The sequence below is a fragment of the Physeter macrocephalus genome, chromosome 9 (genome assembly GCF_002837175.3).
Source record: "Physeter macrocephalus isolate SW-GA chromosome 9, ASM283717v5, whole genome shotgun sequence".
NCBI lineage: Eukaryota > Metazoa > Chordata > Mammalia > Artiodactyla > Physeteridae > Physeter > Physeter macrocephalus.
Genome location: NC_041222.1, coordinates 24,301,080 through 24,314,448, shown reverse-complemented (window position 1 = coordinate 24,314,448; position 13,369 = coordinate 24,301,080). Strand labels below are relative to the sequence as shown.

At 42.7% G+C, this 13,369-nt stretch overlaps 1 long non-coding RNA gene across 3 annotated transcripts in view; it reads right to left on the bottom strand.

The window, feature by feature from the left end:
- LOC102989281 (uncharacterized) overlaps positions 1-13,369 on the bottom strand; it is a 224,749-nt gene that overhangs the window by 159,280 nt on the left and 52,100 nt on the right. For 2 of the 3 annotated variants that reach the window (XR_008618201.1, XR_003681188.2), the window contains exon 2: positions 8,467-8,617. This is a non-coding gene — a long non-coding RNA (uncharacterized lncRNA). Of the gene's footprint in view, positions 1-5,035; positions 5,214-8,466; positions 8,618-13,369 lie in introns of those variants that run through there. The other variant, XR_003681190.2, reaches the window with a different exon arrangement.

The following is a 13,369-nucleotide window of genomic DNA, read 5'->3' as shown; positions in this document are numbered from 1 at the left end:
TCTCGTACAGAAGTCCACCACTCCCCATGGGCAGCATCGCAGGGGGAGAAGGTGTATGGTCAGGGCCTCTCAGAGGCCAGACCACTTCCAATTCCTGAGAATGGCAGTATTTTAGAAAAATGAAGACATTCCAAAAGAGCATTACAAAAATTGTGATATATTCTAAATGTTTCCACTCAATAAATATATATAGTCCAATATAATTGTGCTACCTGCAGGTTTACAACTTACAAAATTTATCGTACCCAATAGCCAATGTGATCTGGTCATAGAACAGAGTTTAAAGTCATGTGTGATACCTTTTTAAAAATATAATTAGATCAGTGTATGTCTGTGGCTATGCTAATCCCATTTGGAAATAACATCAAAAGTCTACATGTAAGACTCTTCTTAAATGTGAGGCCTTGGCAATACCGCCCTCCTGATGCCTACTGTGACTGGCCCTATCTGTTATCACTTCAAAAGTGGCAAGAACCCCCTTCCCAGGATGCACGTATTCCGAGATTTGTTGTGCAGTTAAAGAAACGAAGATCACTCTCCAGGAAGATGGAGTACAACCACCATGACGTGGAATAAGAACAGCTGGGAGGGTCTGGGGACATTCGCAAGGTGAGTACTCCCCAAGCATGCTCTTTTGCTCAAGGCAAACCCTACAGATGCTACTGACCTAGCCTGGGGAGAGAAAACTGCATCTGCTGAGCCAGATCAGTGCACACTTGTCACTCTCTGTGATTGACAACTCTTTGTTACTCCCATTCTCTTCCCCACCTCAATCCTATAGCCAAGCCTTAAATGAAACTTCCAACCTGGTCTCCGCTATGTTACAGGAAATTAAGGAAAGATGTGATGACTATTTGGAGCAGGGTGACCCTACCGGTGGCCGTGGTAACAAGTAGTGAGATTCCCAAAGAGGAGGCGGATGGCAAGGTCACGGGCCCCCTCACTGCATCCAGTGACACCCTGGAGGACTGAGACTTGGTTTCAGGAAGGGAGCTGGTGGGGCTCATTCTAGTTACATAAATTAAATTTTTCTCCATGCTCACCTTGTTTTAATCATGAAAATCTGAATCTTTACAATCAGTGACACTCACTAGAGAAAAGGAGTTCCATAAGGAAGGGGGTTTATCCTCCTCCTTTGGGCCTCATTCCCACTTCACCCTGAGAAACCAGGATTGAAATTTACAATACTTGGCAGACACTTAGAGTTGGGGGTGTTCTGTTCATCCATTTTCTCCCCAGGGAAAAATAAAAATGCTTTCCACACCGGAAGCCTTTCTGCCTTCCTGCCACCGTACCAAAGTAAAGCAATATCTCCTTGGCAGCTTGTGCCAGGGTAAGAAAACAGTAAACCCCCGGGCAAATGTATCCAGCCGCCTGTCTGCCAGGAGAGGGGTCTGCAAACTTCCTCCTTCCTCCTCCAAACAGGCGATCTGGAGTTACAGTCTACCCATGGCTGTGTGGATTTATTTAGCTACAATGTTATCATCTCCATTGAGCCACAAGTAAGAGACAACTCTGCTTTTATTTTTAACCTGAAGAGATTATTTTTGAGTTAAGGCTTTAAGAATTCAGATCTATCAGGAAAGAACAGCTTGTGTAATGAACTTCCTGTTTTCATCATATTTGGACAGGGAGCCTCCTTGTTGCCTGTTATTATTACCCAGTTAATATGAACTGCCTGGAGTTTATTTTTAGCCGCGTTGACTCTATTGTAAGGACTGCATAACTGCTTTCAAAATGGGAAAATGTAATTACGGGATCTAACACCAAGTTGGGGATATTCTTAGGTCCTTTCACAAGGCAATGGCTTAAAAAATGAAAATAGACCATTTTAAATGGCTAAAGAAAACACAGTTATTTGATCCAAAATAGCCCATTGATCCTTTTACAAACTAAACACTTTCTTCACAGAATAAAGTCTCGTTTCTGTTTAAGTGACCTAAACATATGAATTTATTTCCAAGTTCAGAGCAGGGGGAGGAGAGTGAGGAGGAGAATTGGTGGAGAATAGAGGCAGGAAGGGTGTAAGCACATTGACCAAGAGATTAAAACTGTGCCGAAAGTACCAAAACACCTAACCGGGTTTCTCAGTTGAGGGCTGGGAATGCGCATCTCAGTGCATACCTGTCATTCTACTGTGTGCACCCAGTGCCTCATCCAGTGGTTCCACGGGCATGAAGGCTGTCAGCATTCGGCAGGCTGCACGGGATTACGCCCTCACACTTGGTGGCCTTGAGTTAGTCACTCACACAGGCCTCTGCCTCAGCACCCACCTCCTCCATGACTCCAGATACTTGCCTACACGGTTATGCATTTGTTCCACAGAAATGAACTGAGCGCTCAAAATATACTAGACTCCAGGAATGAAATGGGAAATAAGACACTGTCTTTGCTCTGTGACAAGAGTATTGGTAGAGAGAACTTCAGGGGACTCCAGGAGCACAAAAAAGGAGATGCCTAACCTAGCCTGGATGAGAGGAGGAAAGCTTCCAGGAGGAGGTGATATCTTGAGCTGAGTCCTGAGGTAAAAGCTGGGCTCATCCTGAAAAATGGTATCGTAAGCTGAGGAAGAACCTGGGACAAAGGCCCAGATGTGAAAGAGATGGAGGCAAGGCCAGGTTGCCTGACTGAAGTGGAGAATGTAAGGGGACATAAATAGAATGAAAGCTTCTTTGCTCTAAGTGTGACGAGAGTATTGGTAGAGAGAACTTCAGGGGACTCCAGGAGCACAAAAAAGGAGATGCCTAACCTAGCCTGGATGAGAGGAGGAAAGCTTCCAGGAGGAGGTGATGTCTTGAGCTGAGTCCTGAGGTAAAAGCTGGGCTCATCCTGAAAAATGGTATCGTAAGCTGAGGAAGAACCTGGGACAAAGGCCCAGATGTGAAAGAGATGGAGGCAAGGCCAGGTTGCCTGACTGAAGTGGAGAATGTAAGGGGACATAAATAGAATGAAAGCTGCAGCGTTAGGTGGGGGCCCTGTAAACCATAGTAAAGCCTTTTAGCTGTATCCTGAGAGTAACAGGGACAAGTTACAGTAAAGTTCTAAGAGTAATAATATTTAATAAATAGCATAGACATCAGTGTATGAATGGATAAACAAAATGTGGTATATACATACTGTGGAATATTATTCAGCCTGAAAAAGGACAAAAATGTTGACACATGCTACAACATGGGTGAACCTTGAGGAAATTATACTAAGTGAAATAAGCCAGTCACAAAAGGACAAGTACTGTATGACTCTACTTTTATGGGGTTTCTAGAGTAGTGAAATTCACAGAGACAGAAAGTAGAATGGTAGTTGCCAGGGCCTGGGGGAAGAGGAAGATGGACAATTAGTGTTTAATGGGTTTAGAACTTCAGTTTAGGGTGATGAAAAAGTTCTGGAAATGGATGGTGCTGATGGTACCACAACAACATGAATGTACTTAATGTCACTGAACTGTACACCTAAAAATGGTTAAAATGGTAAATCTTGCATTATGTATATTTTACCACAATTTTTAAATTAAAAAAAAAAGAAATATAGGGGCTTCCCTGGTGGCGCAGTGGTTGCGCGTCCGCCTGCCGATGCAGGGGAATCGGGTTCGCGCCCCGGTCTGGGAGGATCCCACATGCCGCGGAGCGGCTGGGCCCGTGGGCCATGGCCGCTGAGCCTGCGCGTCCGGAGCCTGTGCTCCGCAATGGGAGAGGCCGCAGCAGAGGGAGGCCCGCATACCACAAAAAAAAAAAAAAAAAAAAAAAGAAATATAACTGCAGTAGCTGGATTTTTGTTGATAGATAGATAGATAGACAGATAGAGATAAACAGAAAAGTAGAGGTAGGGAGAACATTTAAGAGGTTGTTTCAATAATCCAGTGAGAGATAAAGTGGCCTGAACTTAGGCTATATGAATAAAGAGAAGAAAACAAAGTCAAGATTCGTTTGGACATTAGACAATGAAGATCTAATACTGATCAGAGGAGAGCACTTTGGGAAAAGTAGGGCTTAGGATAAAGTCCAGATTTCTAGCTGGGGAAACTGGGTGGATGGTGATAAAGCCAGTCACTAGGAACAATGAATGATTGAAAAAAAAGGACTGTTTAATTTCTCATGGAATAATTTAGAAAGTAGATGCAATCAAGTCATTTCAATAAGGAACAAAGGATATTTCTCTGTCCATGGGATAAGAAAGTTATAAATAGAATGTAGTCAAACCTACAACTAAAATGCAAAATTTGCTTTGCAAACCCTCAGAAGAAAGCAAACATGATCACAAGGGATGAGTGAGGCTCAAAGTGGAGTGAAGGTTGGAGAGAGACCAGAGTCGGGAGGCTGGAGCTGGGGTCAGGGACAGCTGCAACATATATTGCTTGATGGTTTTTAAATGCTTTATGTTCTGACTGAGTCATTTCGCCTCCAGTGGACCCATGAGAATGTCGTGCTTCATTCCTCAGTCATCATCTCCCAACCCTCCCCTGAATGTTCCCTCCATGTCAGTCTTCCAAACCCACTCACCATTTTCCTAACACACTATACCCTAGACGCCTCCATAACTTCTCACAGGTTCATGCCTCTGTCTTGAACGCCCTTCTCCCTCCTCCTGGACCTGGCACATTTCAACTTATTCTTCAAGATTCATTTATTTTGAGTCTGTTAACAAACAACTTTCGACCTGTGTTGGATACTGGGTAGGGACAGAGATGATAAGACAAAGTCTCTGCCACTAAAGAGTACTGGCCAGGCAGAGAAGTAGACAGTAAAAAGATAATTGCAATAAAGAGGGCACTGCTATAATCAGAAGCAGGTAACAAGTGCCACAGGAAGACAGCAGAGAGAAATACACTGCCTTGGGTTGGGGGGGTTGAGGGAGGATCACAAAAAAGCTTTGTTAGTTCAAATGGCATTTGTCCCAGGAAGAATTTCCCAACTTCCCTGAGAAGTTAGCAGCTCTTTCCTCTCTGACCTCATGGAACTTTGTTTTTTTCCAATGCACAGTATTTAACACAGTGTACCATAATGTTAGATAGGTTCTCCTACTCACCTGTGAGCGCCTCAAGATTACAGTCCTTCATGGAACCCCTCACTGTTCAGCCCATAGTATGTGTTCAATAAATGTTCATTGGATGGGTGGATGAATGGATGGCTGGCTTGAGAGTGGTTATTAATCCTGTAATTTAACACCTTCTATGGCAAGGAACTCATTGAACCTCTGCTACTAGTTTTCTGTGAAGTCTATAGAAGTAAGAGACATGAATTAACAAGATTTTCTCACTGTTGGAAGTACTCTCTGAAAGCAGAAGAAGTAACTGTCTTGGACGTTCTTTAATTCTTTCAAACCTCTAAAATATCATTCAGATATTTTGTACTCTAATACGTATTCTTTTTTTTTATTGGAGTATAATTGCTTTACAACGTTGTGTTAGTTTCTGCTGTAGAACAAAGTGAATCAGCTATACATATACATATATCCCCTCCCTCTTGAGCCTCCCTCCCACCCTCCCTATCCCACCCCTCTAGGTGGTCACAAAGCACTGAGCTGAGCTCCCTGTGCTATACAGAAGCTTCCCACTAGCTATGTATTTTACACATGGTAGTGTATATATGTCAAGGCTACTCTCTCAGTTCGTCCCCCCCACCCCTTCCCCTCCTGTGTCCACAAGTCCATTTTCTATGTCTGCTTCTCTTTTCCTGTCCTGCAAATAGGTTCATCAGTACCACTTTTCTAATACGTATTCTTAATACTCCAATACCACAACAGTTGACATTTTAGGTAGACTCTATACGCAGGCAGAATCAGCCATAGACAAAGATGAATTTTTGGTGAATTCTCTTTTCCTCATTTGACAACCTTCTTCCACTCCAGACCCTCAGAATTTCAAGGATTAAACTGGTCCTGTCAATTCGGCCACAATAAGGTGGTAGGCTGGGTATGAACTCCCCTTCCCAGTAGTGCTTGCATTTTGGATAAGGATGCCTTGGAAGCAAAATTATTCTACCAAAAAGTATTTTTCTGAGTACTCGTTATATACAAAATCTTGTACCAAGTGCATCAGGGAATACAAAGAGGATAAAAATATGTCCCGGTCCTCAAGAGGTTTATAGTTTAATTTGGGAGAAACTCATAGACCCATGAAATCTTAAAACACAATACAAGAAAAAATATTCATGATGGTGCATTGGTACATGGAGTACTTTTGTCCCTAGGAAAAATACACAGAAACAAAAAGAAATGAACCTTAATCTAACCCTCCATCCAGTCACCTCTACAATATCCTCAGCAACTCTCCAGTCAAATACTTCCAGCAATAAGGCATGACTACTTCAGAAGAGAATCCATCCTGCTGCAGAAGAACACAGAAATTCTACTCATAAAAATGTGTCCAGGGCTTCCCTGGTGGTGCAGTGGTTAAGAATCTGCCTGCCAATGCAGGGGACACGGGTTCGAGCCCTGGTCCAGGAAGATCCCACATGCCATGGAGCAACTAAGCCCATGCGCCACAACTACTGAGCCTGCGCTCTAGATCCCACGAGCCACAACTACAGAGCCTGCGAGCCACAACTACTGAAGCCCGGGCGGCTAGAGCCCGTGCTCCGCAACAAGAGAAGCCACCACAATGAGAAGCCCGCGCACCACAGTGAAGAGTAGCCCCTGCCCGCCGCAACCAGAGAAAGCCCGCGCACAGCAATGAAGACCCAACGCAGCCAAAAATAAATAAATACATTAAAAAAAAATGTGTCCATGTGTATAATCTTACATTGACCTGAAACCGGGCTTCCTATAACTTCTGTCCAACTCAGAGAATGACAGGTAAAGTTCATTTGCTATCCCTTTTCAAGGTAGCCCTTCCAGCATGTCAGGAAACACATCTACCCTAGGACCGCTCTTCTTCATGCTAAACATCTCCGTTTCCTCCAAAGGCTGCTTATCCAATATGGTTTCCTGTGCTTGCCATCTCAGTCATCCTCTTCAAAATATATTTAACTTGTTAGTGTCTCTCTTAAAATGTAGTACCACAAACATATTAAAATTTAATAATATCATTAATAATATATAATTTCTACATATGTATATATAATATTTCTAGTAACTGTAATATTAATTTTGAATTAATGTTTATATTATCAAACTACCTACTGGATATTACCACTTGGACCGGCTCAAACTTAATCTGTCCAAAACCAAACTCCTGATTTTCCTCCCACAGTCTTCCTCATCCAGTGTATGGCAACTCCAGACTGCATTTCTTGAAGCTCTGGCTCAGACCAAAAACTCATCTCTCTTTCGTTAACTCCTTCTCTAATACTCAGCAACCCTAGTGGCTCTACTTTCAAAACAGAATCAGAATCTGACCACTTTTCCCCACTTTCACCACTATAACCTGAGTCCAAATGACCATCATCTCACAGCTAGGTTTCCTGCTCTCACTGGTCCCACATCTCCCCATTGCAGTCTGTTCTCCACAGTGCAACCAGATGATGCTCTTAAAACATGTCAGACCATGTTATTCCTCCACTCAAAACCCTCCAGTTGTTCCCCGTCTCATATTTTTAAAGCCCTTTAAAATGGCCTGCATGCTCTGGCTCCCTCATCCCTCAATGGCCTCCCACCACTCTCCTCCCATCCTCCATTCCTGCCACATCTGTCGCCTCACTTTCCTCAAACACTCCAAGCGCAACCTTGCTTTGGAGTTTCTGCACAAACTGTTCCCTCTGCATGGAAACTCTTCCTGGAGAGACATCACTCTCTCCTTCCGATCTATGCTCAGATGCCACCTGGTCACACTATTTAAAATAGCAAATTCCACCCTCACACCCAAAGCACCCTAGCCCTCCCTTACCCTCTTGACTTTTTGTCACAGCACTTAATACCAACTGTTACACCACATATTTTTTATTTGTTTTACTGACTGTCTTCCCCCCTCCCCATTAGAATGCAAATTCTATAAAGGCAGGGAATTCTATCTGTTCTGTTAACTGAGGTATCCTTGGGACCTAAAATGGCCCCTGGAACATATTAGACTCGCATGTTGAATGACTGAAAGAACGAATGAGTGAATGAATGAATATGATCCCAACTAGATAAACTGGGGTGAGATCTACAAAAACAACTCTACTCAATTGCCTACACTTTTCCTAATAAGATACCATAGTGTTACCCACCATCTTTTATTAATTCCTTCTTAGGATTTGGGCAAAGGTATAGGCTTAATTCAATTACGAACCTTACGTCATAATTTCCACAAATAGTACAGCTGTAGATGCTATAATAAAATGGACCTCTTCAAGGCTTAAAAAAATCTATTAAGAACATTCTCATCTAATTTTGAATTTTAATGATTAGTTATAACAATGAGTAATTAATTTTGATATTTATAGAAAATGAAATGCATTTCTTCCTTTTTGAAAATCTAGCACTTCAGGAACAGCAAATTCTTGGAGAAAAAAATTCTAATGAGATCATTAAAATTGAAAGTGTTGTACCTACCTAAGCCGTAACAGGCACAGCAACTGAATGGGCACCAAATAATATCCTCCTTCTTGTGCCTGACTCTGCTGTCTGAGTTCACCACTTCCTCCGATCTGTACAAAACTGCCATCGGAGGAGTTCTAGGGATAAAGCATGAGTTTCCCGGTACCTAAGGCACAAAGACAAACACCTGGTTTCTAACTTGTGTTACAAGCACAGCTAATGTTCTAAATCCAGAAGGAATGTATCACTTAATTTTTTTAACAATAGATTTTAGGTAACATAAGGTACAACATCCTCAGCAATATTTGCAAGAAAAAATGCAAAAGCGTGTTCCAATAGATAATTCTTATACTGAATCTCATAAAGGCGCAGAGCATAACACTAGATTTTTAACTTGGTGAGAGCATTTCTATCAGGAATAGAAGTTATCCAGCCCAGATATGTTGCTTCCTGATACTACAACGAATCACAAGAACAGAGATTAGAGTCCCTAGAAGAGGAATGGAGAGCTCACCCGTTCATTAAATCGTCTCTCTCCAATATTATGTGCCTTAGGTGAGCCTTTGGCAAGTGCACAGTTAAAGTCACTTCAGGACTGAATTCGCTGACAAGTGCCTGAAGTGCCAATAGTCTTTGATGTTGATTATCCATACGCTTTCAACACCAGATGTGCAGGAAGTCAGGCTGACATTCTGTTGTCAATTTTTTAAGAAACTGACTTTTATTCTTGCCATTCCATTTCTGCTCAAAGATAAGCTGCAGGGGTTCCTGCAGGTGACACCAGCATTTCCCTCAAAGTGGAGTTTGAATCCACTCGCATACTTAGACAAACACTCTTTTAAGGACCCTGAGTTTTCCACTATACTGCAGATGATTTGGTCCAAGACCTTTCTTAGGACAGGTGTAACCAATCAACCATTTCAACTATTTTTAAAAAAGAAAAGAAAAGCAACAAAATGAAACACCCACCTATGGGCCCCACTGAACAAATACTCTGTATGCCTGCCAGAATGAGTTAGCTGCAAAAAATAAAATAAAATAATTTTTAAAATGCTCCTTTGGACCAGAAGGAGTTGACTTCTTGGTTAAGGTTAGCTGATATTATCAACTTTAACGTTGGAGAGCATCTGCCAGATGCAGCGATTTTAGTTCTGACGGAGTTGAGGCTAGGCTGCTCTTTCTAACAATAATTAGTCAGCAGGTTCAGCTGCTTCTGTTATAGTATTGTTTATTGCAAAACATTACCAAAACATTGACGAAACTCAAAAGAAAGAAAAATCCACCCAAAATTCTGCCATCCTACAAACCAAACTGTTTACATTTTTTTTATGCTCCCTTTCAGTCCCTGTCCATATGCAGACAGAATTGTTACAGTTGTAATCATAGCACAGACACAATTTTGTAGTCAGGTTTGTCTCAATTAGAGTTTTTGAAGCGTTTTTCCATCTCACTCTCTCATCTTCATTTCTGCTACTAGGAACACTTCACCCCCACCATTCCTAGTGACCTCCCGTGGGATCTTAAGTGTTGAGGAAGGCTGAAAAAGAATAATAATCAACAGAATTAGGGGAAAGGGTTAAGTTCCCTGTGTAAAGGATGGGGTCTCTAGAATTAAACTTGTGTGGAAAGGATTTCTTTCACCCTTTGTTCCCGTAGCTGGAAACCTTTATGAAAATAGCTATATTTCCCCACCATCAGGCATGTTTTCATTATATTAATAAAGAGCCCTTGCAGGTATTTTCTCTTTACCTAGTTTGTTTTTAAGGCCTGTACAGTATTTAGGACATAGGCATATAGAGACATCTTTTCTTTCAACTGCTATAAGAATTTATGAGGGCTTCCCTGGTGGCGCGGTGGTTGTGCGTCCGCCTGCCGATGCAGGGGAACCAGGTTCGCGCCCCGGTCTGGGAGGATCCCGCATGCCGCGGAGCGGCTGGACCCGTGAGCCATGGCCGCTGAGCCTGCGCGTCCGGAGCCTGTGCTCCGCAGGGGGAGGGGCCGCGGCAGGGAGAGGCCCGCATACCACACACGCACAAAAAAAAAAAAAAGAATTTATGAAACTTGGAATTTTTTAAGTGTGGCTACTACTCCATGCTATATTCATATGAACATGAAGTGATATACGCAGCTGTCAAAACATTGGATACCTGGATGCATCTTTTTACATTTTAACTTGTATTCTTCAGTCTCTGGCTTCCACACCAGGCTGCACATCACTCGTCTGGGGGTGGGTAGTCAGTAAAAAAAAAAAATAAAGACCCCAGGGCTCACCGTTGATCAGGTGAAGCAGAATCTCTGGCGCTGTCTTTGGACTGATGTTTGTAACACTGTACGTTTAAAAGGGCAAAAAGTCTCTGTCTTTCTTGATAACAGCTCTGACTGTTATGGTTTGTGGATTTCTACGGGGATGGTAGGGAAAAGGACTATAAGGATTTGGATAAGGAATGGAAGAATGCGGCCTATAGAAGCTTTGTTGAAATGTCCTTCTTTGAGCTAGGTAGACCCAAAATGTGAATCACCTGCTCGGATAACCCTAGCAAGCATCAAGAAGTAATAGTTTTGTGTTTTCATGAGCCGACCTAGCCTCCGCCTTCTATACACAATCCTGGAACCCTGAGGAGGCCACAGCCATAAAGGGGGAGGATGTCTGGTGTTGATAATGTTGGGGCAGTATATATCAAATCTCTCTTTTTTTTTTTTTTAATTAGAATGCTTTGACCCTGGAAAGCTTTCACTTTTAATTCTATGTTCTATATTGTTTCAATTTTTATAAGCATGGATTCATGCATTATTGGTTAATTTCTTTTTAAAAAAAAATTGAAGAGTGGGTTATACCCATATGCAGTCCTTTCAAAGAAATGTTCTCACCTGTTCTCCAATGTGTCCTGGAATCTGACGAATCAGATCACTAGTCCCTCCTCTTCAGAGGAAACAGAAGGGAGGGGACATAAGGACAGAATCTTTTCCTCTCTCCCTGCATTAGGCAAAGAAGGAGAGAGGCTTTCCGGGAACAAATAACAAGAAAAACAAAGGAGTGGAGGTACTACATAGCTTGGTGTGTTCAAAGATTTAGTGATTCATTATCCAACTCCTATTTACCAACCAGGGTGCAATTTTGTCCCCTGGGGGACATTCAGCAATGTCTGGGGTTATTTTTGGTTGTCATAACTGGGAGAAGAGAGTACCACTGGCATCTAGTGGGTAGAGGCCAGGGATGCTACTGAACATATTACCATGGCACAGGACAGCCCCGCCCCCCAACAAAGAACTATCCAGCCCCAAATGTCAGTAGTGCTGAGGCTGAGCCCCGTGCTGTAGCATGCAGTGCTAGGCAGTGAGCAGCTTGTAGGAAATAAACCTGAGAAGCTCATTTAAAAAAAGCCAGATCGGGGGAGGCCTTATATTTTATGCCAAGGAGCTCGGGTCTCTTTTTACTGCGGATGATGGAGAGCCAATGAAAGGAAATTACCTGATCAATTTGGATTTTAAATATACTGCTCTGAAGGGTAAATCAGAGGAGGCCGTTACTGAAGGCAGAGAAAGCCCTTAGGGTGCTGCTGTGAAAGCCCAGAGAGGAGCGTGAGGGCCTGGACAAGACATGGCCAGAGGGATTGACAGGGCAGCCAACACACATTTAGGGTGTACAAGTCAGCAAGTGTTGGGAGTTGAATGGATGTGGGAAGGGCAGGGAGGATTCCAGGATAACTCCCAGGTTCCTTGTTCAGATTATTGGATGGATGCTGGTTAGATACAGTAAGAGATTTAAGGAGGAAAAAATAATATATCTATAAAATATAAAAGTTTTACAAAGTCTCAGGTATTCTCTGGAGGAGATAAATAACAGAATCTACTCATATAACAAATATTTTAATAGCCATTGTCTGTAAAAAATAGTTTATACCTAGAGCTGGTTAGCTCCTTATGCAAGCAAGCTATTAGGTTTGAGACTTAGTCTTTCAATTTAAGGGAAAAAAATGTGATGTTATTTTGAGGAAGTCTCTAAGAGCCTTAATGGTTCTGTGATTTCAGGAGATGGAGGGTTTCCCTTTTTTAATCTAGAGTCAACTACACTTAGACATCATCATGAGGGAACCATACCTGCAGAGTTAATTAAGGTACATAGGTTGGCAAGGACTTCAGCCAACTACTCAAGCAAGATCAAATAATTCTGGCAGCAGAAATTTTCTTCTGGAGCTCTTTTCAGCCTTGAAAGACTGGATTTTTTAGAGCTGATGAAAATAATGGATTCTGGCTGTGGAGAATACTGGGGACAACAAAATGCAGAGAGGCAAAGTAGTAATCAAAATGATTTGTTTAGTAATCAATCCATGCACATGATTCTGAATTTCTTCATCCTGAAGTGATATCAAAGAAGATAAAGTCCCGAAATGTGTAATGTTGGTGTCCCTGTGGTCAAGCCCAAAATATTCCAGAATAGTTTAATTTTTGAAAAGGACAAGTTGTTTTTATTTTATTTAGTTTTTGGTGGTACGCGGGCCTCTCACTGTTGTGGCTTCTCCCGTTGCGGAGCACAGGCTCCGGACGCGCAGGCTCAGCGGCCATGGCTCACGGGCCCAGCCGCTCCGCGGCATGCGGGATCCTCGCGGACCGAGGCACGAACCCGGTTCCCCTGCATCGGCAGGCGGACTCTCAACCACTGCGCCACCAGGGAAGTCCGGATGCACATGATTCTGAATTTCTTCATCCTGAAGTGATATCAAAGATAAAGTCCCGAAATGTGTAATGTTGGTGTCCCTGTGGTCAAGCCCAAAATATTCCAGAATAGTTTAATTTTTGAAAAGGACAAGTTGTTTTTATTTTATTTAGTTTTTGGTGGTACGCGGGCCTCTCACTGTTGTGGCTTCTCCCGTTGCGGAGCACAGGCTCCGGACGCGCAGGCTCAGCGGCCATGGCTCAC